Source organism: Haliotis rubra, unplaced genomic scaffold (genome assembly GCF_003918875.1).
Source record: "Haliotis rubra isolate DU_JTF1 unplaced genomic scaffold, ASM391887v1 Scf2013, whole genome shotgun sequence".
Lineage (NCBI taxonomy): Eukaryota > Metazoa > Mollusca > Gastropoda > Lepetellida > Haliotidae > Haliotis > Haliotis rubra.
The window spans coordinates 7,501-29,065 of record NW_025766019.1 but is presented as its reverse complement, the minus strand read 5'-3'; the positions used below and the strand labels follow the sequence as shown (position 1 = coordinate 29,065).

The window sequence follows — 21,565 nt, the reverse complement described above, 5'->3', positions numbered from 1 at the left end:
CATCCAATTAAAAAGTACATTCGTAAAGTTTGAAATAGATGGATTACCTCTCGTCACTTAATTTGGAATGAGTGAGTGAGTGCGTTTATTTGAACAGAATTTCAGTTATATCAAAGCTTGTCTGTTTGGTATGCGATAATAGCTCAAATTTGGATGGATGTCTTAGAAGTCTGGTGAAACTCACGAACACAGGAATGGTGCCGACAAACGAAGAAACATGATTTTGTCGAACAGGGATTCAAACGCTCATTTGTGGCACGCCTAAATTATAGACCACTTGTGATCCCGAATTACTCATTAATTACAATTTAGAATAGGTTAGAAAGAAAAAACATAAACAGCAAAAGTCAACAAAACAATTACCATTCGTTTTTTTCTAAACAACAATTTTTTTCTAAAGCATGCATTATTTTCAAAGTATCGATAGTGATTTATATTTTATACACGTGTGTTGTGCCCTTAAACGCACAATGGTCTTAAGTGCACAGAAATCGTGAATATTCATGAGTGGGCGGAGCTTATGTCACTACGTCACATACACGGCACAGTATCTTCCGCGGAACTAGTAGAGGGAGTTGACCTATGCTGCTTCGTCTGTTATTGCCTTATACAATGTGACAGCTACAATATGCATATGAGGTATATGTAAACATGAAGTATACGTGCTGTTTATTCAATATAATGTGCTGTATTGAAGTTTTGCGACGCAACTTCCCCACGGTGAAGGAGTTCAAGCGAGAAAGCCTCCTCGAGAACAACCACAGTACCTAGCGTTGCGATGGAAACATTCACATGTCAATATTGTCATTGCTCAGTCCTGACTTATCATAGCTCTCCAACCAAACACAATAACATCTCTTGTCAACCAACTAAATACTTATACAATACATATGTACATGTACGTACATATTGCCAGATCTAATTAAACTCCACGTATTTCAATAGCGTCAGCTCTAATAGGGCGTCTTATGAAGGAAGGAAAGGTTACCCAGGCAGGCCAAAGTACCCAAAGCTACCTTTCCATGGCTATCAGGGCACTACAAACTTTGAAACAAATATTTGAGATTTATATCCCAGGGTAACCTAGCATGGCAACAAATATTTCTGGAATTTGGGTAGTGTATCTGAAGTACCTGAGGAATCCCTCCAAATGGTAAAATTACTAGTTTCTGGTGTAAAGGTGCAGATAAATATATTAAGGATAAAAAACAACAACACCATGTCAACACCTCCGCCAGTTTAAATGTCTGGCAAAGTATATCCCTCCAAAGATACCATACTGCCAGGGTGTTTTGGTACTTTGGCAAGTCTTACTGAGTTTCCTTATTGGCAGTTAAAATCACTCTCAATTATTTTCAACTTAACTTCCCTCTAAAGTAATTAATATAAAATCATTTTCATGGCATTTTCAACACCCCTTTCAACCTGATCCCTTTGACCATGTACAACCCCCTCTAGACTGAAAATTTCATTCACTCTCTCTCCCATTTCAGCCTAGCTGGGCCACTTCCTCGGCGTCAAGGCGGACAGTCAGTGTGCACCACAGAGGTTCTGCCAGCTGCCCAGGAGAGCTTCATCCAGCCCCAAGCACCCCAGGGGACTGGTAGGAAATGAAATGCATGTTGTTTTTGCTGTGCCTTTTTTAAAAGGGTCCATTGTGCATTTAAGGTTTTCTGTGCACTTAAGGTTTCCTATAGGAGTCCTTAAGTGCACAGAAAACCTTAAATCACAATGATGTCTTAACCCCTCCCTGGACCCTCTTGGCTGTTTTGGCTTGTGCAGAGGCCCCACCTGATCCCTTTGACAATGTACAACCCCCTCTAGACTGAAAAATTCATTCAATCTCTATCCCATTTCAGCCTAGCTGGGCCACTTCTCGGCTTGCGTCAAGGCGGACAGTCAGTGTGCACCACAGAGGTTCTGCCAGCTGCCCAGGAGAGCTTCATCCAGCCCCAAGCACCCCAGGGGACTGGTAGGAAATGAAATGCATGTTGTTTTTGCTGTGCCTTTTTTAAAAGGTCCATTGTGCATTTAAGGTTTTCTGTGCACTTAAGGTTTCCTATAGGAGTCCTTAAGTGCACAGAAAACCTCAAATGCACAATGATGTCTTAACCCCTCCCTGCACCCTCTTGGCTGTTTTTGGCTTGTGCAGAGGCCCCACCTGATCCCTTTGACAATGTACAACCCCCTCTAGACTGAAAATTTCATTCAATCTCTCTCCCATTTCAGCCTAGCTGGGCCACTTCCTCGGCACGTCAAGGCGGACAGTCAGTGTGCACCACAGAGGTTCTGCCAGCTGCCCAGGAGAGCTTCATCCAGCCCCAAGCACCCCAGGGGACTGGTAGGAAATGAAATGCATGTTGTTTTTGCTGTGCCTTTTTTAAAAAGGTTCATTGTGCATTTAAGGTTTTCTGTGCACTTAAGGTTTTCTATAGCAGTCCTTAAGTGCACAGAAAACCTTAAATGCACAATGATGTCTTGGCCCCTCCCTGGACCCTCTTGGCTGTTTTTGGCTTGTGCAGAGGCCCCACCTGATCCCTTTGACCATGTACAACCCCCTCTAGACTGAAAATTTCATTCACTCTCTCTCCCATTTCAGCCTAGCTGGGCCGCTTCCTCGGCCCGTCAAGGCGGACAGTCAGTGTGCACCACAGAGGTTCTGCCAGCTGCCCAGGAGAGCTTCATCCAGCCCCAAGCACCCCAGGGGACTGGTAGGAAATGAAATGCATGTTGTTTTTGCTGTGCCTTTTTTAAAAAGGTCCATTGTGCATTTAAGGTTTTCTGTGCACTTAAGGTTTTCTATAGCAGTCCTTAAGTGCACAGAAAACCTCAAATACAATATGTCTTGGCCCCTCCCTGCACCCTCTTGGCTGTTTTTGGCTTGTGCAGAGGCCCCACCTGATCCCTTTGACCATGTACAACCCCCTCTAGACTGAAAATTTCATTCAATCTCTCTCCCATTTCAGCCTAGCTGGGCCACTTCCTCGGCCCGTCAAGGCGGACAGTCAGTGTGCACCACAGAGGTTCTGCCAGCTGCCCAGGAGAGCTTCATCCAGCCCCAAGCACCCCAGGGGACTGGTAGGAAATGAAATGCATGTTGTTTTTGCTGTGCCTTTTTTAAAAAGGTCCATTGTGCATTTAAGGTTTTCTGTGCACTTAAGGTTTTCTATAGCAGTCCTTAAGTGCACAGAAAACCTTCAATGCACAATAATGTCTTAACCCCTCCCTGGACCCTCTTGGCTGTTTTTGGCTGGTGCAGAGGCCCCACCTGATCCCTTTGACCATGTACAACCCCCTCTAGACTGAAAATTTCATTCACTCACTCTCCCATTTCAGCCTAGCTGGGCCACTTCCTCGGCCCGTCAAGGCGGACAGTCAGTGTGCACCACAGAGGTTCTGCCAGCTGCCCAGGAGAGCTTCATCCAGCCCCAAGCACCCCAGGGGACTGGTAGGAAATGAAATGCATGTTGTTTTTGCTGTGCCTTTTTTAAAAAGGTCCATTGTGCATTTAAGGTTTTCTGTGCACTTAAGGTTTTCTATAGCAGTCCTTAAGTGCACAGAAAACCTTAAATCTCAATGATCTTAACCCCTCCCTGCACCCTCTTGGCTGTTTTGGCTTGTGCAGAGGCCCCACCTGATCCCTTTGACCATGTACAACCCCTCTAGACTGAAAATTTCATTCAATCTCTCTCCCATTTCAGCCTAGCTGGGCCACTTCCTCGGCTTGCGTCAAAGGCGGACAGTCAGTGTGCACCACAGAGGTTCTGCCAGCTGCCCAGGAGAGCTTCATCAGCCCCAAGCACCCCAGGGGACTGGTAGGAAATGAAATGCATGTTGTTTTGCTGTGCCTTTTTAAAAGGTTCATTGTGCATTAAGGGTTTCTGTGCACTTAAGGTTTCCTATAGCAGTCCTTAAGTGCACAGAAAACTTTCTAAATCTCACAATGATGTCTTAGCCCCTCCCTGGACCCTCTTGGCTGTTTTGGCTGGTGCAGAGGCCCCACCTGATCCCTTTGACCATGTACAACCCCCTCTAGACTGAAAAATTCATTCACTCACTCTCCCATTTCAGCCTAGCTGGGCGGCTTCCTCGGCCTGTCAAAGGCGGACAGTCAGTGTGCACCACAGAGGTTCTGCCAGCTGCCCAGGAGAGCTTCATCCAGCCCCAAGCACCCCAGGGGACTGGTAGGAAATGAAATGCATGTTGTTTTGCTGTGCCTTTTTAAAAAGGTCCATTGTGCATTTAAGGTTTTCTGTGCACTTAAGGTTTTCTATAGCAGTCCTTAAGTGCACAGAAAACCTTAAATGCTAATGATGTCTTAACCCCTCCTGCACCCTCTTGGCTGTTTTTGGCTGGTGCAGAGGCCCCACCTGATCCCTTTGACCATGTACAACCCCTCTAGACTGAAAATTTCATTCAATCTCTCTCCCATTTCAGCCTAGCTGGGCCACTTCCTCGGCGTCAAGGCCGGACAGTCAGTGTGCACCACAGAGGTTCTGCCAGCTGCCCAGGAGAGCTTCATCCAGCCCCAAGCACCCCAGGGGACTGGTAGGAAATGAAATGCATGTTGTTTTGCTGTGCCTTTTTAAAAGGTCCATTGTGCATTTAAGGTTTTCTGTGCACTTAAGGTTTTCTATAGCAGTCCTTAAGTGCACAGAAAACTCAAATCTACAATGAATCTTGGCCCCTCCTGCACCCTCTTGGCTGTTTTGGCTTGTGCAGAGGCCCCACCTGATCCCTTTGACCATGTACAACCCCTCTAGACTGAAAATTTCATTCAATCTCTCTCCCATTTCAGCCTAGCTGGGCCACTTCCTCTCGGCGTCAAAGGCGGACAGTCAGTGTGCACCACAGAGGTTCTGCCAGCTGCCCAGGAGAGCTTCATCCAGCCCCAAGCACCCCAGGGGACTGGTAGGAAATGAAATGCATGTTGTTTTTGCTGTGCCTTTTTAAAAGGTCCATTGTGCATTTAAGGTTTTCTGTGCACTTAAGGTTTCCTATAGCAGTCCTTAAGTGCACAGAAAACCTTCATCACAATGATATCTTTGGCCCCTCCCTGGACCCTCTTGGCTGTTTTGGCTGGTGCAGAGGCCCCACCTGATCCCTTTGACCATGTACAACCCCTCTAGACTGAAAAATTTCATTCACTCTCTCTCCCATTTCAGCCTAGCTGGGCCACTTCCTCGGCCCGTCAAGGCGGACAGTCAGTGTGCACCACAGAGGTTCTGCCAGCTGCCCAGGAGAGCTTCATCCAGCCCCAAGCACCCCAGGGGACTGGTAGGAAATGAAATGCATGTTGTTTTTGCTGTGCCTTTTTTAAAAAGGTCCATTGTGCATTTAAGGTTTTCTGTGCACTTAAGGTTTTCTATAGCAGTCCTTAAGTGCACAGAAAACCTTAAATGCACAATGATGTCTTGGCCCCTCCCTGCACCCTCTTGGCTGTTTTTGGCTTGTGCAGAGGCCCCACCTGATCCCTTTGACCATGTACAACCCCCTCTAGACTGAAAATTTCATTCAATCTCTCTCCCATTTCAGCCTAGCTGGGCCACTTCCTCGGCACGTCAAGGCGGACAGTCAGTGTGCACCACAGAGGTTCTGCCAGCTGCCCAGGAGAGCTTCATCCAGCCCCAAGCACCCCAGGGGACTGGTAGGAAATGAAATGCATGTTGTTTTTGCTGTGCCTTTTTTAAAAAGGTCCATTGTGCATTTAAGGTTTTCTGTGCACTTAAGGTTTCCTATAGCAGTCCTTAAGTGCACAGAAAACCTAAATGCACTAAATATCAGCCCCTCCCTGGACCCTCTTGGCTGTTTTGGCTGGTGCAGAGGCCCCACCTGATCCCTTTGACCATGTACAACCCCCTCTAGACTGAAAATTTCATTCACTCACTCTCCCATTTCAGCCTAGCTGGGCCGCTTCCTCGGCCCGCGTCAAAGGCGGACAGTCAGTGTGCACCACAGAGGTTCTGCCAGCTGCCCAGGAGAGCTTCATCCAGCCCAAGCACCCCAGGGGACTGGTAGGAAATGAAATGCATGTTGTTTTTGCTGTGCCTTTTTAAAAGGTCCATTGTGCATTTAAGGTTTTCTGTGCACTTAAGGTTTTCTATAGCAGTCCTTAAGTGCACAGAAAACCTTAAATCACAATGATGTCTTGGCCCCTCCTGCACCCTCTTGGCTGTTTTGGCTGGTGCAGAGGCCCCACCTGATCCCTTTGACCATGTACAACCCCTCTAGACTGAAAAATTTCATTCAATCTCTCTCCCATTTCAGCCTAGCTGGGCCACTTCCTCGGCTGCGTCAAAGGCGGACAGTCAGTGTGCACCACAGAGGTTCTGCCAGCTGCCCAGGAGAGCTTCATCCAGCCCCAAGCACCCCAGGGGACTGGTAGGAAATGAAATGCATGTTGTTTTTGCTGTGCCTTTTTTAAAAAGGTCCATTGTGCATTTAAGGTTTTCTGTGCACTTAAAGTTTCCTATAGCAGTCCTTAAGTGCACAGAAAACTATCATCTACAATAATCTTAACCCCTCCCTGCACCCTCTTGGCTGTTTTTGGCTGGTGCAGAGGCCCCACCTTATCCCTTTGACCATGTACAACCCCCTCTAGACTGAAAATTTCATTCACTCTCTCTCCCATTTTAGCCAAGCTGGGCCACTTCCTCGACGCGTCAAGGCGGACAGTCAGTGTGCACCACAGAGGTTCTGCCAGCTGCCCAGGAGAGCTTCATCCAGCCCCAAGCACCCCAGGGGACTGGTAGGAAATGAAATGCATGTTGTTTTTGCTGTGCCTTTTTTAAAAGGTTCATTGTGCATTTAAGGTTTTCTGTGCACTTAAGGTTTCCTATAGCAGTCCTTAAGTGCACAGAAAACCTTAAATCCAATAATGTCTTACCCCTCCCTGGACCCTCTTGGCTGTTTTGGCTGGTGCAGAGGCCCCACCTGATCCCTTTGACCATGTACAACCCCTCTAGACTGAAAAATTCATTCACTCACTCTCCCATTTCAGCCTAGCTGGGCAGCTTCCTCGGCCAGCGTCAAAGGCGGACAGTCAGTGTGCACCACCACAGAGGTTCTGCCAGCTGCCCAGGAGAGCTTCATCCAGCCCCAAGCACCCCAGGGGACTGGTAGGAAATGAAATGCATGTTGTTTTGCTGTGCCTTTTTTAAAAAGGTCCATTGTGCATTTAAGGTTTCTGTGCACTTAAGGTTTTCTATAGCAGTCCTTAAGTGCACAGAAACCTTAAATCTACAATGATCTCTTGGCCCCTCCCTGCACCCTCTTGGCTGTTTTGGCTTGTGCAGAGGCCCCACCTGATCCCTTTGACCATGTACAACCCCTCTAGACTGAAAATTTCATTCAATCTCTCTCCCATTTCAGCCTAGCTGGGCCACTTCCTCGGCCGCGTCAAAGGCGGACAGTCAGTGTGCACCACAGAGGTTCTGCCAGCTGCCCAGGAGAGCTTCATCCAGCCCCAAGCACCCCAGGGGACTGGTAGGAAATGAAATGCATGTTGTTTTGCTGTGCCTTTTTTTAAAAAGGTCCATTGTGCATTTAAGGTTTTCTGTGCACTTAAGGTTTTCTATAGCAGTCCTTAAGTGCACAGAAAACCTTCAAATCTACAATAATCTTAACCCCTCCCTGGACCCTCTTGGCTGTTTTTGGCTTGTGCAGAGGCCCCACCTGATCCCTTTGACCATGTACAACCCCTCTAGACTGAAAATTTCATTCACTCACTCTCCCATTTCAGCCTAGCTGGGCACTTCCTCGGCCCGTCAAAGTGACGACAGTCAGTGTGCACCACAGAGGTTCTGCCAGCTGCCCAGGAGAGCTTCATCCAGCCCCAAGCACCCCAGGGGACTGGTAGGAAATGAAATGCATGTTGTTTTTTGCTGTGCCTTTTTAAAAGGTCCATTGTGCATTTAAGGTTTTCTGTGCACTTAAGGTTTTCTATAGCAGTCCTTAAGTGCACAGAAAACTATTCTCATCTAATGTCTTAACCCCTCCCTGCACCCTCTTGGCTGTTTTTGGCTGGTGCAGAGGCCCCACCTGATCCCTTTGACCATGTACAACCCCCTCTAGACTGAAAATTTCATTCAATCTCTCTCCCATTTCAGCCTAGCTGGGCCACTTCCTCGGCACGTCAAGGCGGACAGTCAGTGTGCACCACAGAGGTTCTGCCAGCTGCCCAGGAGAGCTTCATCCAGCCCCAAGCACCCCAGGGGACTGGTAGGAAATGAAATGCATGTTGTTTTTGCTGTGCCTTTTTTAAAAAAGGTCCATTGTGCATTTAAGGTTTTCTGTGCACTTAAGGTTTCCTATAGCAGTCCTTAAGTGCACAGAAAACCTTAAATGCACAATGATGTCTTGGCCCCTCCCTGGACCCTCTTGGCTGTTTTGGCTTGTGCAGAGGCCCCACCTGATCCCTTTGACCATGTACAACCCCTCTAGACTGAAAATTTCATTCACTCACTCTCCCATTTCAGCCTAGCTGGGCCACTTCCTCGGCCCGTCAAGGCGGACAGTCAGTGTGCACCACAGAGGTTCTGCCAGCTGCCCAGGAGAGCTTCATCCAGCCCCAAGCACCCCAGGGGACTGGTAGGAAATGAAATGCATGTTGTTTTTGCTGTGCCTTTTTAAAAGGTCCATTGTGCATTTAAGGTTTTCTGTGCACTTAAGGTTTTCTATAGCAGTCCTTAAGTGCACAGAAAACCTAAATCACAATATGTCTTAACCCCTCCCTGCACCCTCTTGGCTGTTTTTGGCTTGTGCAGAGGCCCCACCTGATCCCTTTGACCATGTACAACCCCCTCTAGACTGAAAATTTCATTCAATCTCTCTCCCATTTCAGCCTAGCTGGGCCACTTCCTCGGCATGTCAAGGCGGACAGTCAGTGTGCACCACAGAGGTTCTGCCAGCTGCCCAGGAGAGCTTCATCCAGCCCCAAGCACCCCAGGGGACTGGTAGGAAATGAAATGCATGTTGTTTTTGCTGTGCCTTTTTTAAAAAGGTCCATTGTGCATTTAAGGTTTTCTGTGCACTTAAGGTTTCCTATAGCAGTCCTTAAGTGCACAGAAAACCTTAAATGCACAATGATGTCTTGGCCCCTCCCTGGACCCTCTTGGCTGTTTTGGCTGGTGCAGAGGCCCCACCTGATCCCTTTGACCATGTACAACCCCTCTAGACTGAAAATTTCATTCACTCACTCTCCCATTTCAGCCTAGCTGGGCCTTCCTCGGCCCGTCAAAGTGGACAGTCAGTGTGCACCACAGAGGTTCTGCCAGCTGCCCAGGAGAGCTTCATCCAGCCCCAAGCACCCCAGGGGACTGGTAGGAAATGAAATGCATGTTGTTTTTGCTGTGCCTTTTTTAAAAAGGTCCATTGTGCATTTAAGGTTTTCTGTGCACTTAAGGTTTTCTATAGCAGTCCTTAAGTGCACAGAAAACCTTAAATGCACAATGATGTCTTGGCCCCTCCCTGCACCCTCTTGGCTGTTTTTGGCTTGTGCAGAGGCCCCACCTGATCCCTTTGACCATGTACAACCCCCTCTAGACTGAAAATTTCATTCAATCTCTCTCCCATTTCAGCCTAGCTGGGCCACTTCCTCGGCGCGTCAAGGCGGACAGTCAGTGTGCACCACAGAGGTTCTGCCAGCTGCCCAGGAGAGCTTCATCCAGCCCCAAGCACCCCAGGGGACTGGTAGGAAATGAAATGCATGTTGTTTTTGCTGTGCCTTTTTTAAAAAGGTCCATTGTGCATTTAAGGTTTTCTGTGCACTTAAGGTTTCCTATAGCAGTCCTTAAGTGCACAGAAAACCTTAAATGCACAATGATGTCTTAGCCCCTCCCTGGACCCTCTTGGCTGTTTTGGCTGGTGCAGAGGCCCCACCTGATCCCTTTGACCATGTACAACCCCCTCTAGACTGAAAATTTCATTCAATCTCTCTCCCATTTCAGCCTAGCTGGGCCACTTCCTCGGCAGCGTCAAAGGCGGACAGTCAGTGTGCACCACAGAGGTTCTGCCAGCTGCCCAGGAGAGCTTCATCCAGCCCCAAGCACCCCAGGGGACTGGTAGGAAATGAAATGCATGTTGTTTTGCTGTGCCTTTTTTAAAAGGTCCATTGTGCATTTAAGGTTTTCTGTGCACTTAAGGTTTCCTATAGCAGTCCTTAAGTGCACAGAAAACCTTAAATGCACAATGATGTCTTGGCCCCCCTGGACCCTCTTGGCTGTTTTGGCTTGTGCAGAGGCCCCACCTGATCCCTTTGACCATGTACAACCCCCTCTAGACTGAAAATTTCATTCACTCACTCTCCCATTTCAGCCTAGCTGGGCCACTTCCTCGGCCCGTCAAGGCGGACAGTCAGTGTGCACCACAGAGGTTCTGCCAGCTGCCCAGGAGAGCTTCATCCAGCCCCAAGCACCCCAGGGGACTGGTAGGAAATGAAATGCATGTTGTTTTGCTGTGCCTTTTATTTTAAAGCATCGTAGAGAGCCTTCAGTGCTGACTGAATCAAATGACAGCAGTGATTGGATGATTTTATGTTGTTAAAATGTGCATTCATCCAGTAATTAAAACTAACTATATTTTTTCAATGTGTAGTTGCTTCTTTTTAACCTGATTGCTTCTGCAGAATTTGTGCAGAGATATTTTCAAGTAGGTTACATTTTGTGTGCGAAACTGGGGTCGGCGCTTTCACACTCCTGTATTACTCCTCTAAGTTTTACCATGACCGGAAGGAAAATAGGAGAATGTAGTGCCTTGTTTAAATGCACTGATTTGTCTGTGCTAATTTATTCAGGGTGACTTGTGACAGCTTAAATGAAAGATCAGACATTTTACTTTATTGCCATTTGTTTTTGTCCTCAATCTGCACATGCTATTGACTCCAGCCTTTCATGATTTGACCCCAAGTTCAAGGCTGTTTAGTGTATTTCAGCTCGAAAATTCGGTGACCGTTGTTGACAGTGGATACAGCAAAATTGAAATGCTCTGATCCAGACCGATATTTTGCTGGGTAAGTGAGAAGTAGTATGTTGGTCAGCATGCCACAGGACAGCCTAGGACAGATATTAATTATGGTGCTCTGGCCATGGCATGTCACTGTAGATAGTAAAGTGGTCTGAGGCTATATGTACTACATGTATTGGCTGTTAACAGCCTGGTTGTTTTTAATGTTGCTTTGGAAGTTAATGGGAAAACATTTGATTTTGTGCAGCATGTAAAGGTGAGTGCACATTTTAGTAATTCATACATTACATGTATATGCTTTCCTATTTATGTTTCACCATGGATACAAGTTGGCATTGTTATAGAGACTAATTTAAGGGAGTGAAGCTAGGGCTGCTTGAGTTGAATGGATTGTTTTAGTGGCCTTGATTTGAATGTAGCCTCGATTTGTGGTCTAACAGTGACAAGAGCCCACATGGTAATATTTACCTAGCTTCTAAATTTGTTGAAACCGATGAATTGACAACAAATTAGGATAAAGTCACCACTGACACAATTTGGGTGTCTGTGTGTAAAGTCATATGATATGAGTATTGTGAGTATGAAATGTGTTCACTGCTGATGGCACAATATGTCACAAAACCCTCTTATTTTAAGTAAACAGTGTTGCATATGATCCATTCTTTCTGTTACACCCTTTTTGCATATGAATAAACTTTTTTCTCTCATGACTTTCAAACAATTATTTAGTTTCTCAAAAACTGTCTCATGGCTGTTATGGTCTTTATGATTGAACATTTAATATGATCTTGACACTATTTTCAGCTTGGAGAATGACTGATGGTGACTGGGGAGGTGTATCTTTGCACATACAGCAGAATCAGAAGCCTTCACATCCAATGTTGTGTTTCAACAAGTCGGTCTGATGTTGGCAGTGTGTGCACCCTCCTTTCACCTTGATATCCTCTACCACCTTGAACAAGTTGTGGTACTTGAACATGTAGGTACATACAGTACATTTAAGTGCCCCAGTCCAGTGAAGGCTGTATCTCAAACCTCATCCATTAGATATTTCTGATGAATAATAATCACTTTTGGGCATTTTTTTTATTTCATGGAAGTATTTCTCAAGTCTTAGCTTGATGAATTGATAGACTCATGTGTAATTTCGTTTGATGTTGTGGTCTCAAAGAGCTTTCATCTGTTGAAATTTCAATTTCTTGGCTTTAACAGGCAGTAGGGTTCTTTGGTCAGTGTTTCACATTGCTAGGCATATTCCAACCCCTTACTTTATACTTTCTGGCAAAATTCATTATTCAGCCTTACATATGTCAGGACTTTAAAGCTGTTTATGGTGACCCTGGCCAATTTCTGGCCTGAATTCTGTGCTTTCTAACTTTCAACAATGTTTCTGATTCCTCTCCACTTAGATCACCAGCCTACATCAAAGATGCTTACACTAATGACTTTGGGGATAAATTAAAGATCAGACACTGGTGTTAGCCCTCTCATAAATGGTTTATCAAACCTGGACAGTTGTTTGTTTACAATATAAACAATGCAGGAGTGTGTGTTGAAACAGTTTTAAACTATCTCAATCACATCAGGTCATGAGTATCAAAACCATATTCTATTAATGTAGCAGACTCTGCTATGATTTGATGATGTCAGCAGAGGAAGGCAAACAACTGACCATTAATGAACAGGGAGTTGCATAGTTACTAGTTTTGAGGTTTAAAGATTTTCTGTCATTCGAGAAATATGATGTTGCGTGAAATTATCCCATGACACTCTTTTGTGACAAATGAATAAACTCCCATGGTATCTGTATGATTATAAAACATTCTATATTAATGCAGAAATACATTTTGCAAAACATTAATGAAATAGACATAATTTATCTCTTACAGGTCTTTCAGTGTAACAAAACTCTCTGTATCTTGTGCCATATAGACATGTTGGACAGGGAAAAGTATTGAAGCTTCATCCAATTCTTTAAAAAAAAAAAATTTAAGTGACATATTTTTTTAAGTGATATGTACACATATACAGGGCATGGTTCCCAGGTTCGATTCCCCACATGGATGAAGCCCATTTCTGGTGTCCCCCGTGCGTGGATATTGCTGGAATATTGCTAATTATGCATAAAACTAAATTCACTCTCTCACTCACATGTACACATACAGTACATAAATCACAGATTTGCCTAGTGCAGATGTCTCAATTTTTTCAACATTAAGACCTTTCTGTACGTTTAAGGGCAGCTGCAGAAGGGGTCATAAGTACACCTATAAACATCACATAGGAAGACAAGGCATTATTGACTTAAGTAGTTTAGTGATATTTCATGCAACATGTAAGTGCATGTAAGTATGCATTTCATATTTCATATTTATAATAACCTGAAGATTACAGCAAAATATATGAAAAGGAAGCACCAGCTGTTTATCACCTAAATAATTTTCTTTTGCAAACTGCTTTGGAGACTACCACATGTGAAATATTATTTAGTTGCCATGTCATTTACTCTGTTCAATGTTAGAGCATGTAAAACACATTTTGGACCAAAGGCCATTTTGGATGTATTTGACTAGGTGTGGTGAAAGTCTGACAATATAATTATGTTCACAGCTGAGTTGGCTAGATCACTGACTTTGTATGTTGGCGATTTGGTGGAGAGAGTCGGTTAAAATCCTGGATGGGACTGAACCCCAAACATGTCTAGAATGTGTATTTTACTGAGAACGTGTAATCTTGCATATAACATGGATTCATGTGTACAACTTGTATAAATGTGATATGTTTTGACAATTATTATGTATATTGAAGAATGGATTTGAAGGACTTGGATAATATATGTTTCTTTTCCATTTTAAAAGGCTTAATAATTATTATGATTACCATTAATACATCACTGAGATGTACTATCACTTCAACAAGTAATCCATCCTAACTTAGTAAGTACAGAACCTAGCCTTTGTTTCTTAGTTTGAAGATAATTGTTAGTCATGTTAGTGTCTCATTTGCCCTAATTCATAATCAGCCACATATTAAGAATAGGCAGCAGCTGAACTATTTGGGTGTGATTACATCTTGATATGGTATGTTAATAATGGTGTGCATTAATATAGTGTTCAGTGACTGTTTATGTGTTTCATATGTGTTTGTTAGGTTATAATCTATTGTGCAGTGATATGTTCATTGTACCATACTGTCAGTATGTTTACCCAAATAAACTCTAAAGAGTAATCTTAATGCTGATGAGGCAACCACATTAAAATATGTTTTACCTCAGTTTGGTTTGTCTTATTCTTTTCATTTTTTTGTGGAATAACACTCCAGATAGAATAAAGAGGGTCCTTGTGTGTACTTTTTGTATTGTATACATTTGTTAATAACTTTTGTAAGATGACTCAATAAATTATATAACATTATTAACATTAATCACATAATGTGAGATAAAATAGAAACAAACATATGAGATACAATTGAACCTAATGATGGATTTTGATGCATTTCAGGCACAACCTTCAAGAAATAGAAGCAATGGTGTTATTTCAAATGACATCATGACTGCCTTAGATTAAAACTTGAAGGAGGTGACATTCCCCAGAAAAGTAGGATTGTCAAGTTTTATCATTTTTGTGTTCGAACATTTGATAAATGATCCTAACCAATTATTTTCGATGATTGATCGGTTGTAATGGACCAATGAGCAATTTTAACCAATTCCCAACACTACTAATTATGCATTGAAATGGGAACAATAATTGTCATAAGTCTTAACTCATCATCCCTAATATCAGGGAAGAGTAGGAGATAAATAACAAATAACATATATGGGATCTGAAATATGATATGTAATCTATAAAGGTCATGTCCATGGTTAAGGTCATAGATGTAAAGGCATCTTCCTGATGCTTGATATGAAGGAAATTATTGTTGGTGTAAGTTGGAACATATCAACGTTAGGGCAGAGCCACAAACACAGAACAGATGTATTGGACTTGCAGGTTCCCACTCACTGGTCAGGCAATATATGCTCAGCTTTTTTGTGAACCGTTGGTACCACCACAAACTGGTAGTAATTCATGAACACTGTATGCCATAGTCACAATCAGACAATTGACCCCACTTTTTGTTAGGATTATAGAGATATTTTGCTAGTTTCATTTGCACATGCATGGCTGAAGATGTATTTGTTATTTTTCCATTGAGTGAATCAATGTATTTGACAGTTCACATCTTTCTGTCATGACACCTTAACAGGTATGCTCCTCTTTGGCAGTGTTATATACTGTAGTTAGACTTTTCTGTTTTGATGTTACATTTTAACCTCAATTGTCAAATAAGGCATTTTTAGTTAAATCTCAATATCTGTGTCTATTTTGTGCATCCCTTCATGGTTACTCAGAAAACATCAACACATGGATGCAGTTATTATTTATATTATGGCATTAAAAACAAATGTTTGTGTGTATAAATAACTTCATATGTTTACAGGTTGTTCACCATACCATCCCATGTTGGGTTGCCCCCCAGTCCAGATCAACAGTTTGTTGAGGAAAAGCTTGGAATTCAGTTGATGCCTATTCTTGCTGTGAAGAGGAGCAATCTGAACTGTATGCAGGGGCACTGTTGAATTTTTAGATTTAGCATTTAATTAGGCAAGTGGGCACATCTGTTATCCCATGTCATACAACAGTGCTGTATCTATATAGGTGAAAATAGATCCCCAGGAAAAAATCCCTATGTTGAGTCAGGTGACCAGGAGGTAGTCAGTCTTGGTAGACTAGTTTATGGTACAGCTGGAGTAGTCTGGGATGTTAATTATAATGCAGAGTCAATTATAAAGAAAGGTACAGCATCATACAAACATTAAAGGACTGATGAATGCTACATTATTATGATTATTATTATTATGAATTTATGACTTCAGCCTTTGCTGTCAAATGCAAAATCAGTCACTGAAAAGTACCAGGGTACCATTTCTAATTCATGGCATTACAAGGTATTGAAAGCTTTAAGAGTAGGGAGTGAGTGAAAGATTTCGGTGTAGTCATTATTATGTAACTTGTGCTCATTAATGCTTTAGGATTAATGGTATGTTCTCTTATGTTTACACTTCTGGTGATTTTATGCACCATTGAAAGGGAAAAGGATGTAGATTTCTGTGCCCTCTTGTTACTCTTTGCACAAAAGCTATGATTTAAAAATCAGTTTGACAAAGTGTATTCATATTGTATCTTAACATTCCCATGTTTTTTATGTATTTTTTTATTTGTTCCCATAGTCAAAGGTATACAGTAACAACAAACACCTAAAAGGTGTAAAGATGTAATTATAATTTGTTGCTGAATATTGGCATGAGTGAATTCCATTTAAGACTTAAGACTGAATTTATCAATTTATTTATCAATTTCATTGTTTCCCTTGAAAATAAAGTTTGGAACAGAAAATATCTCTTTTGATGCCATTTTATATTTAATGAATTTTGGAATTGATTTTTTAGATTTACTTAAATTGATATGTTTTTTGGCAGAGATAATGATTTGATTTAGTAATACATCATTATGTAATGTACCAAACCAAATCAAATATTTTGTAATGTTTATTTTTCATGGTAAATAGTTATTAATTGATTTCGAGATCATTCCAGAATTTTATGGTTTCACAACAGTCCTAATAAGCACAACAAATGCTCTCAGAAACATCATTGCAAACTAACGGTAGACAAATCATTTTCAGTCAGGTTCATTTTGAATAATTATATTTTAGTATAAATAACTATTTGCAGAAATGTGTATTGAAAATAAAGAAGGTTAACATCTTTCAATACATGTCAATAGAAGTTGAAAATTTTGTGCCAATCAAATTCACAATCATTGAATATCATTTCCCATTTAGTACAAATCTCAAGTTTGTCATTTTTAGAAATACGCTTGTCATTAAGTAATCTTGAACCCTTTGAGAGCTTTAATATATACAGTGAAGCCTCGTTAATCCGGACGGTTGCGTTTCTCATTAAATTCGTCCGGATTGCGAATAGTCCGGACTATGTGACTTGCAGCATTGTCGTAAAGCAAAATCACTTTTTGTCCACGTGACCGGATCTGTCTGTCAAAGTACATTAACCAATCACAAAACAGTTCACTTGTCATCCACGCCTTGTATTGTGGTGTCAATCAAAGTGTAAATGTACAGTATCTTCAGTCGGGAGCTTTTTATGTCTAATTAAAACAACAACCCAGTTGGCCAGTTAATTAAGTAAACATCGCCGGGCGGTGTTGTTACAGTTCGTGAACACGACTTACAGGTCCGGACTGTGAAGCAATTTACTGTTTATTTTACTGATTGGTGACAGCTACTTACCGTCCGGTTCCGGAAACCGAATTTCCGGATTATCGAGGCAAATTATATAGGCATAGATTGGTAACAAGCTGAAATCGCCCGGGAGGCGAGACTTCCGGATTATCTGAGTCCGGACTAACGGGGCTTCACTGTATTTTTAAACTTATCCTATCTCACGGTATGCACCATCTCTCTCTTCTAAGACCATGTGTGGAAACGTGCTGTCAGCTAAGTTGAGTCAAATCTAACTGGCCTCTGACCCGCCCTGACCTCTGCCTTCACCCCAACATCAATGCCTGTCAATCATCCATCAAAGCGTGCGGCTCGCCTAAACGATCACATGACCACCTCTACTTGTCATTCTCTTTCTTGTCGCCACGCTGTGTGGACGTGTGTTGTGGTTAAGAGAGGTTTTTCTTTGTGTTTTCTACTATGGGGAAAGCCAATCGTCACGCTTCAAAGAAACATAAACATTGTGATAGATGCAATAGTAACTATTCGGCAGCGGACCCTCATAACTCTTGCGTGGATTGCCATGAACGATGCAATTGGTCTAAACGCTGTAGTTTATGTGTTAACCTGGACGACGATGCATTCTCAGAGTATCGCCGGGTAGCTAGCAGGCTTAAAGGCAGATAGAGATCGGAGGAATCCATCGAAGGTCCATCGGAGCCGGTGTTCTAAATTAGATCGCCGAATAAAATCTGCAATACGTTTCTAAATCCAAATCTCCTAAAGAAGATTTTCTGTGCTTCAACTGTTCTGGACCCCATTTGTCTAGTTCTGTTACTTTGGAAGATTCGTCACATTTCCACGTATTGTTGTTTTGTCCACATCTGACATACAACCATGGCCATCCTTGTTGGTAAATGTGACTCAACGCCTCTAATGGGTCAGAGGTTGCCACTACTCATACTATTACATCACAAGTGACAGTTACAGGCAGCGCGTGCTTTTCAACCAGAGCGGCGCTACCTCGGAGTGACGCCTCATTAGGACAATTATATCGGGCAGAGCCGCTTGTCACGGATCCCACGCGTTACTACAGAGCCAGCTTCTTCCAGTGTGGCGCTTTGGATGGATTCGGCGCTTACTACCAGTTCGGCTTCCTACTGGTTCGGGCGCTTTAACCCTGGTATTCCTGGTTCAGTGTTTACTCCAGGTTTGGCGCTTCATGTTTTATGCGCTTTCCTCCCAATGGTCCTGGTTTGACGCTTGCATCTGGTTCGATGCTTCCTTTATGGTGCTCCCAGTTCAGCTTCCCAGGATTCCCGGTTTGGCACTCACTAATGTTGGTCTTGGCTCGGCGCTGTGCTCATGGTATGCACGGTTTGGCACCCTTCCTAGGACTCCTCGCAGCACTCACTCCTGGTCCGGGCGCTCATCCTGGTTCGGCGCTTCCACCGCGTTCGATGCTTGCTTCCGTGTTCAGGGTTTGACGCTCTCCTGGTGTGGCGCTTTGCTCCCGGCGCTTCCGGTTTGATTCCCTACTAGTTCGACGCTTTCATCATGCTGCTTTTAATTCAGCGCTCACGCGTCAGCCCTGGTTCGGCGCTTACTCATAGTATTATTGGATCAACGCCACTCCAGGGATTCCTATTGCGAAGTTTCACTCATTGGCCACTAGGCTCAATTGCTTACTTATGGTGTTCCTGGTGCGCACGATCTCAAGCTACTGGAGTGGTTCATGGTTCAACGCTCTCAGGTTTCAGCGCTTACTCACACAAATGCCATCATCTCATGTATGCGACTCAATCAGATGTATGTTCATCCTCGCCATGACATACCTCATCTTCCTCTGGGGCTGCTACAATTTCATCAGTTCCTTCTGCTACAGTTTCGACGGCCAGATCTGTTTTGCCGCTTTTCCTGGAATCCAGTGTCTGAGGGGCAACGCCTCAACCTATGGACTTTGATGCCTTTGTGTTGGCGGTAGCATCAGGAGCCAGTGTCATCTCCTGTTACTCAGTCATCAGGATTTCACTACGCCAGCGTGCCTGTGCAAGAGATTCTACGCTCAACAACGCCGCCTATGTCTTCAGGAAGTATGTCTCCTTCTCGATGTGAGTGTGGATGCTGTTGACTCACCTCAGCTACTTATCTGGATTGCTGATGACCTCACGCTTACAGTAGTACTTCAAAGGATGACATTTTATCCAGTTTTGATATGAAGACTGGAGACTTTGGTTCTATCATGTTCTTCCCCATCGCGCATCACTCAGCTGACTGCGCCCCTGGATGAGGCTTTTGCTAGTTTGAGGAAGATTAAAGATGGTTTTGCTGCTACCGCTCAACTTGGCATCGCTCATGTACATGGATTGTCATCTATGATTGCCTCTCCTCCAGTAGATGATGATATCACGCTGTTTTTGGGACTTAAACAGAGATTATTCGCCCTTTCTGGTCGAGGACCGTGAACTGATACATTTAGATGCGTCCATAAGGAAGATTATGGCTCCATTGAACTTAATGTTGACAACTACTGAAGCGGTGGCCATGTCTCCGTCGCGACATGCGCTGCCCATCAGCAAGCATACATCCGAGTTGCAGGAACAATTCCAAACCGCCCTAGATCTCTTGGCTCATTTCTTCTTCTATGTCACGGCTATGAGGCGAGAGGACCGCTACAATTATCATCCTGGGAAGACAGATTCAGAACGGACCTGTTTCACCCACCCTGGTCGGGCAATTCTCTGTTCAACGGACGATTAGGGAAGTAGCCGAAAGAGTAGGGAAGGATGCCCATCTACAAGTCTCGGCCTAATTGTTGAGGTTCCAGCAACTACAAGTGGAGCAATCAATGAGACAGCGACGCACCAGCTCACTATGTCCCGACTAATCCGACCTTCGCCGGGTTCTACGGCTTTTTCGTGGGAGGGGTTCCTACGGAAGAGGACGATCGAGTCGCCAACGAAGAACTGCTTACTGCTCCACGATCAACTTCCACTCACCGACCAGCCCACCTCACAGAGACATGATAGGCAATGACTTGTTGACATTGAAAGGCCACTGGGAGCTTCCACCTCCAGTCGTACTCCATTCAGATTTCCCCAGTAGGAGGCTGACTTGCTCCCAAATTGACAATTTTGGGAGACCCTCACGCCCTGTCCATGTTAACCAAGGGATTCCAGTTACCAGTCATCGGAAACCTCCGCCACAATGCTTCCAGATCGCAGAACGTGATCCCAAACAACAATCGGCTGTTCTGTGATCAACGATAAACACTTTACTCAAGAAACTTATGCGATCGATCCCTGGGTCCGCCCGACCAATCCAGGGTTCTATTCTCCAATCTTTCTGGTGCCCAAGAAGGATTCGACAAACTGAGATTAATCTTCAACATGAAGACTTTCAACGAGAAATTTCTGCAGCCCCCCTTCCATTTTCACATGATATCGGTGGCACTCCTCAAGACAATTATCAAGCCGGAGACTGCATGGTCAGTTTGGATCTTCAGGATGCCTACCTCCCACATCCCGATATTCCTGGCGACGCAAATTCCTTCGGGTTCATCTTCGAGACATCCACTATCAATGGCGTGTTCTCCAGTTTGAATTTCTTCGCCCCGCGGCTGTTTACACGGGTAACTAAGCTTATCACCAGTTTTCTTCATCGCAAAGAGGACAGTGTTCAAGCCTACATCGACGACCGCATTCAGGCACAGAACGATCATGCCCTTCTGGTTCGGCCACATGCAGTTTGCGATACAGCTTCTTTGCCAATTAGGATGGTTAATCAATCTGCAGAAATCGAACTAGTCCCAATGTGCCGACTTCAATTCATCGAGCTGTTTTCGGCACACAGGTCAACAGAATGTTTGTCCCGAGGATCGCTTTCTGCAGATACAGCGTTGGTCTCCCCTAGCTCTAGCTAGCCAGGACGCCCCGCCAATGGCAGGAACTCCTAGGCCTCTTGACGCCGGCTCAGAAGACTATGAGGCAAGTCCTGTACTACATGTAGAGAAGGTTGACATTCCGCTTACTGACCTCTACTCTTTGAGCAATCACGCCAGTGAAGTGTTGATCCCGACACCTGTATGGTTTTCAAAGCGCTCTGCTCCTAAGTCCTTTCACCTTTGGTAAGTTAGGGAGATTGGTACTGAACGTTAAACTAGTTGAGCAACCAGGCTATTCCTTCTTTCACCGCCTTCCAGCGGGTGTCTGTGGGGATACTTCTCGAAGCAGGACTGTCCAGATTAAGGTCCTGGACTTTAATTCACTGGGGTCACCTGATAAATCAAGGGGGTGGCGGGCCTCCTTGCCAAACTGGATCG

General features: G+C 44.0%; 1 long non-coding RNA gene across 4 annotated transcripts in view; it reads left to right on the top strand.

Annotated features, from left to right (window-relative positions):
* Positions 1–11,895: 11,895 nt before the first annotated feature.
* Positions 11,896–21,565, top strand: part of LOC124275721 — a 14,777-nt gene continuing 5,107 nt past the window's right edge. For 3 of the 4 annotated variants that reach the window (XR_006898345.1, XR_006898344.1, XR_006898346.1), the window contains exons 1-3: positions 11,896–11,941; positions 14,463–14,558; positions 15,445–15,563. This is a non-coding gene — a long non-coding RNA (uncharacterized LOC124275721). Of the gene's footprint in view, positions 11,942–14,462; positions 14,559–15,444; positions 15,717–21,565 lie in introns of those variants that run through there. The other variant, XR_006898343.1, reaches the window with a different exon arrangement.